A 6,000-nucleotide genomic window follows, 5' to 3' on the forward strand; every position below is an offset into this window, starting at 1 on the left:
CTTCCGTCCTGTCCTTGCCCCCCTACACACCCTGACCCCCCACTCTGCCCCTTCTTCCTCCCCTCCTACGCCTTACCCGGCTCTGTCTCCCCTCCTGAATCTCTCCTTTCCTCCCTTCCACTACTCCTTTCCGTCCTCTCCCTGCACACCCCGACCCTCCACTCTACCGCTCCTTCTTCCTCCTCCTTACCGCGCTCCCTCTCCCCTCCTGAACTACTGCCCTCTCTGTTCCCCCGTTCCGTCTCTGTCCCCTCCTGACCTCTCCTCTCGCTGCCCTCTGCCTCCCTCTGCCTTCTCTATTTCCTCCATTCCAATGTGTGTCCCCTCCTGATCTCTCCTCTCGCCTCCCTCTGCCTTCTCTATTCCCCCATTCAAACCTCTGTGTCCCCTCCCGACCTCTCCTCTCGTCTCCCTCTCCCCTCTCCATTCTCCCATTCCGTCTCTGTCCCTGTGTCCCCTCCCGACCTCTCCTCTCGTCTCCCTCTCCCCTCTCCATTCTCCCATTCCGTCTCTATCCCTGTGTCCCCTCCTGATCTCTCCTCTTGTCTCCCTGTCCCCTCTCCATTCTCCCATTCCGTCTCTGTCCCTGTGTCCCCTCCTGACCTCTCCTCTCGCTGCCCTCTGCCTCCCTGCACTCTCTCTGTCCCTCTGTCCCCTGTTCCCCTCCGCGTGTCCCGCAGCCGCGGGGTTCGGGGCGCCGCACAATAAAGCCCCGAGGGCCGGAGCCGGCGCCCCTGGCTGGGTTGCAAAGGGTCGGGATCCGCTCTGGGTCCCCCCTGCAGATGCCAACAGTGCCCCACAGTGCCGGGTCCGGCTGTCCCTGCATCACACTGGGGTCAGGGCGGGCCCGCAGGAGGGTCCTGGGCTGGGCTGGGGTGGGCCCTCATTGGGAGGGGTCCGGGGGGGCTGGGGGGTGGGAGGGCGGGGGACTGGGGGGCCCCCTCCGGAGGAGGGGGTCCGGGGGAGGGGGTTGGGGCGGGCCCCCTCCGGAGGAGGGGGTCCGGGGTGGGAGGGGCTGGGGGGGTCAGCCCCCTTAGCCCCTCCCAGCCCGGACCCTCCCCTCCGGACGGGGTCTGGCCCGGCCCCTCCTCGGGACCCCCTCCTCCGGACAGGGGCCCTGGGGGGGGGCGGGTGGGGGGTGGGGGGGGGCGGGTGGGGGGGGGGCGGGGGGGTGGGGGTGGGGTGGGGGGGGGTGGGGTGGGGGGGGTGGGGGGGGGTGGGGGGGGTGGGGTGGGGTGGGGGGGGTGGGGGGGGGGTGGGGGGGGGTGGGGGGGGGTGGGGGGGGGGTGGGGGGGGGGGTGGGGGGGGGTGGGGGGGGGTGGGGGGGGGGTGGGGTGGGGGGGGGGGGGGGGGGTCCGGAAGGGGGAGATGCTGCTGCGGGACACAAATGTGCAATCGCCGTTCAGAGTGACGTGACCCCCTCTGCTACCCCCCCCCCCACCCGCCCCCCCCCCCACCCGCCCCCCCCCCCACCCCCCCCCCACCCCCCCCACCCGCCCCCCCACCCCACCCCCCCACCCCCCCCCCCCCCCGCCCCCTCCCCACCCCACCCCCCCACCCCCCACCCGCCCCCCCCCCCCACCCAGCCCCCCCTCCGCCCCCCCGCCCGCCCCCCCAGGGCCCCTGTCCGGAGGAGGGGGTCCCGAGGAGGGGCCGGGCCAGACCCCGTCCGGAGGGGAGGGTCCGGGCTGGGAGGGGCTAAGGGGGCTGACCCCCCCCAGCCCCTCCCACCCCGGACCCCCTCCTCCGGAGGGGGCCCGCCCCAACCCCCTCCCCCGGACCCCCTCCTCCGGAGGGGGCCCCTCCTCCCTCCCACCCCCAACCCCCCGCCCTCCCACCCCCCAACCCCCCCGGACCCCTCCCAATGAGGGCCCACCCCAGCCCAGCCCAGGACCCTCCTGCGGGCCCGCCCTGACCCCAGTGTGATGCAGGGACAGCCGGACCCGGCACTGTGGGGCACTGTTGGCATCTGCAGGGGGGACCCAGAGCGGATCCCGACCCTTTGCAACCCAGCCAGGGGCGCCGGCTCCGGCCCTCGGGACTTTATTGTGCGGCGCCCCGAACCCCGCGGCTGCGGGACACGGGAGGGGAACAGGGGACAGAGGGACAGAGAGAGTGCAGGGAGGCAGAGGGCAGCGAGAGGAGAGGTCAGGAGGGGACACAGGGACAGAGACGGAATGGGAGAATGGAGAGGGGACAGGGAGACAAGAGGAGAGGTCAGGAGGGGACACAGGGACAGAGACGGAATGGGAGAATGGAGAGGGAGACGAGAGGAGAGATCAGGAGGGGACACACATTGGAATGGGGGAATAGAGAAGGCAGAGGGAGGCAGAGGGCAGCGAGGAGAGGTCAAGAGGGGACACAGGGATAGAGACGGAATGGGAGTATGGAGAGGGGAGAGGGAGACGAGAGGAGAGGTCAGGAGGGGACACAGAGATTGGAATGGGGGAAATAGAGAAGGCAGAAGGAGGCAGAGGTCAGGAGACTGAGTCAGGAGAGGCAGAGAAGGAGGAAGGAGAATGAGAAGGATGAACAGAAGCGGGGTCGGCGTTTGCCGGAAAGCGGAGGAGGGAGGTGCAGGTAGGAAAGGCAGAGGGGGAATGGGGGCGGCCGGGCTGGGTGCCCGGGAGAAGGAGAGGAGAGGAAGGAGGGCTGGGATGGGCTCGGGGTACGTAGGATGGACAGGGAGAGGAGGGAAAGGAGTGTTCAGAAGGAGAAAGAGAGTGGGGTAAGGAGGAGGAAGGAGGAGAGATTGGGCGGAGGATTGAGGTGTGCAGGGAGGGGAGGGACAGGGGAAGACCAGGTGTGCGGGGGAGGAAGAGGAGAGCAAGGGGGGAGAGCAATGGGGGCTTTGCGGGCGGCAGGGAGGGGAGAGAGGTAAGGCGGAGAGAGGAAGGGAGAAAACAAGGGGAAGAGAGAAGCAGGGGGAAAAGCCGAGGCTCCCGCGCCTCACCCGGGCCCGCCGGGGAGCCCGGCCCGGCCGCTGCCGCCCCACCGCGCACTGAGGGAGCGAATGGCGCCGGGCGCCGCTCCCGGCGTTTAAATCACCTCGGGCCCGCCCCGCGCAGCCGCCCTGGGGCCCCGCGCACCTGAGCCCGGCCCGCCCCGCGCACCTGAGCCCGCCCCGCGCACCTGAGCCCGCCCCGCCCCGCGCACCTGAGCCCGGCCCGCCCCGCACCTGAGCCCGCCCCGCGCACCTGAGCCCGGCCCGCCCCGCCCCGCCGGGGCCTCGCTCTGCGCTGTGCGGGACCCGGCCCGAGGGGGGCGCTCTCGGCGGGACCGGCCGGGGCCGGACATTGACGCCCGGGTCCTGCCCGGCTGCGGCGGGCCCGGGCTCGGGGCTCCGGGCACTCTCCCGCTCCGGCCGCGGGGAGCCGGAGCCGGGGCAGCCCCCGGGGCCCCGTGCTGAGCCCCACCGCGGGGCCGGGCTCTGCCTGTGGCCCCAGACGCGGGGTCCGGGCTCGGCTCTGAGCCCCGAACCCGTCCCGGGCCGAGCCCCAAGAGGCGGCACCGCGGCTCCGCCGCCGGCCCCGGAGGCAGCTCCGAGTCGCTGCTTCTGAGCTCCCCCGGGCGAGCCCCGCACTGCCGGGCTGTGCCCAAGGCAGCTCCCAAAATGCAGGACTTGGTCTCTGTGTGAGCCCAGGGCAGGCTGAGTGATCCTCAAGCCAGGTTGAGCGGTTTCAAGGTCTCAAAACACAAGACTTTGTATTCGAGGCTCTCAAATAAACATTTGGTATCTGATTTAAGCCCTCAAAAAGCACAGGGCTTAGTCACTGTTCCTGAGCTCCAAATCCAGCCATATGACTCTGGTTTCAGTGTCCAAAATGCAGGATTTAGTCTCTGTTTTTAAGCACTGAATCTGAATTTTGAGACCCCTAAATGCAGCCCTTGGTCTCTTTTTGTGACCCCAGAAATAGATCAAGTCAATCTGGTTCTGAGCCCCTGAAACATAGCAGTGGTTTGGGTCTGTGAAAGCCCAAAACTGCCTGTCTCAATGCTGAGGTCCCAAACCCAGCATTAAGTCATGTTCTGAGCCCCTCAAACCCAGTGCCTGAATTACAATTCATTATTTTTATATAAATATTCCTCTAACTGCTAAAGCAGGAGGGAAGATCTAACAGGTTTTCCTTTAACAGGTTTTTTAAACTTAAAAATCTACACATAAATTGCAGCTTATATGTCCATGCTTCTGAAGTATTTAATAATTCTTCTAAATATATGTATTTTTTCACATTACTGATTTGAACAGAGGAAAAAGTATTTTCCACTTGACCTCCAGAAATACTGAAATATGCTTTAATGTAGAAACATTTTCTGAGTAATTCTAAGACGTGAAGCACCGACAGAATAGTGCTTGCCCATTTCCTCATGGAGAGCAGTGGCTGGCGCTGCCAGATCTTTCTCCTTGAGTAGGTGCCAAACAGGAGCTGTGATCAGAGCCTGGAATGGGGCTGGGTTGATGATTAAATAACGAATCAGCATCGATGCTGCTCCCCAGGATTTCAGTGCTGCATGGTTTGGGCAAGACAAATTCCAGGGGTCTGGAAGCCAGGTGCCTAAGAACCCTTTAGCAAGAAGGGTGGCTGGTATACCCACTGTTACAAAAGGTGGCTGTGAGGAATTTCTCCATGCTCTCCCACTGGTGAGACACTTCTTGGGCACTGTGGGTTGTTACAGCACAACCTGGAAGACTCGTGGCAGATCTTGTCCTTCCTAAGAGTGAGTTCCTATGAAGAGGGTAAGTATGACTGAGGGTAATGGCCACAATCCCTGACAGCCTCAGGTGTGGCAGCAGTGGATTTCCACATGCTTCCAGCCAGGGACAGGGAACCTTGGCTGAGCACAGAGCGCTGAACGAGCCTCGAGAATCTGGTGTCAGGCACCTCATCACCTCTGCCCTGACACTTCACTGCCCCTTGTTAACCCTTCTCTTTTTATGGCCCTGTAGGGAAAGGAGTTGATCCTACTGAAACATCCCGGAGGCTGCCAGCGAGGAGCTGCAGAGCTGCCTGAACACAAGTGCAGAGGCACACGTTCTCCGTGGGGATCAGCGTGCTCTGACAGGGCTGAAGCTGCTCCAGCTCCACGGGACAGGGACACAGAGCAGCCCCAGCACAGCCAGGAGGCTCTGAGCTGACACCAGGCTGATGGGGAACAGCACTTGTGCCAGGATTAGCACTGGCCCCTGACAAGCACATTTACACTCATTCCACGTGGATGGGGACTGGCTGACAATTCCCTGCATTCCAGTTTGGAAGAAAGAGTTTTGTGTCTGACTTTTTCTTTTCAATACTGTGGGTCTGCATGCCCTGCTGACACACCTTCGATCCATCCCATTCCCTTCCATTTCAGTTACAGATGAGGATAGCTAAAGTAGCAACACTGCTTTTTTTAATGTTATGCTTTTGGCTTAGTCTTATCAAGCTGGGTTTAGTTTCTGAATTCATTTCACTGCTTTCATAAAACCGACTTGGCAAGTTTGGATGACGGATAAGGAATGAACTTCTCTCACCCACAGCTAGTCTGATATGATTTTTTTAAATCCCTTTGGACTGAACAAATGCAGAAGATATTACTGACAATTTTAAAATGAGATAATAAATCTTGGTAAGGTTTTGCATACGTATGTACTCAAGAAGTCAGAGTTTTATCAGAACATAATCTGAATGCTCTGAAAATTTCCAGAGGCCTCACAAGTATGAAAATACTTTTCTCAAAGTCACAGGAGGATTAAAAGTGAGGGACAGACATTACCAAGGGAAAAAAAGAAAAAGAACCAAAAGGAAAAGCACCAAGTTATTTCAGTGTAAGCACCTTAAACAACTGGCATCTGTTCTGAAGTCTTGTGTAACAAATTGTAGCACTATGCAATTAAGTCCAATGGGTTACAGTATCCTGCAAGATTAGACATCTCTAAGGAACCTTGACAAGGCCTTTGGTGTGGCAATGCAGTACTGCCTCCTCAAAGAACAAAGGAAGGTTCCTGGGATATAATTAAAG

The 6,000-nt window shown here is 61.5% G+C and overlaps 1 protein-coding gene across 36 annotated transcripts in view; it reads left to right on the plus strand.

The window, feature by feature from the left end:
* PRDM5 (PR/SET domain 5) overlaps positions 1–5,622 on the plus strand; it is a 184,506-nt gene extending 178,884 nt beyond the window's left edge. For all 36 annotated transcript variants that reach the window (XM_085579368.1, XM_085579373.1, XM_085579377.1 and 33 more), the window contains one exon: positions 4,949–5,622. The gene's annotated coding sequence lies outside the window, so the exon portion shown is untranslated. The remainder of the gene's footprint in view (positions 1–4,948) is intronic.
* The last annotated feature ends 378 nt before the right edge of the window (positions 5,623–6,000 follow it).

Source organism: Lonchura striata, chromosome 4 (assembly GCF_050655825.1).
Source record: "Lonchura striata isolate lonStrDom1 chromosome 4, ASM5065582v1, whole genome shotgun sequence".
NCBI classification, from domain to species: domain Eukaryota; kingdom Metazoa; phylum Chordata; class Aves; order Passeriformes; family Estrildidae; genus Lonchura; species Lonchura striata.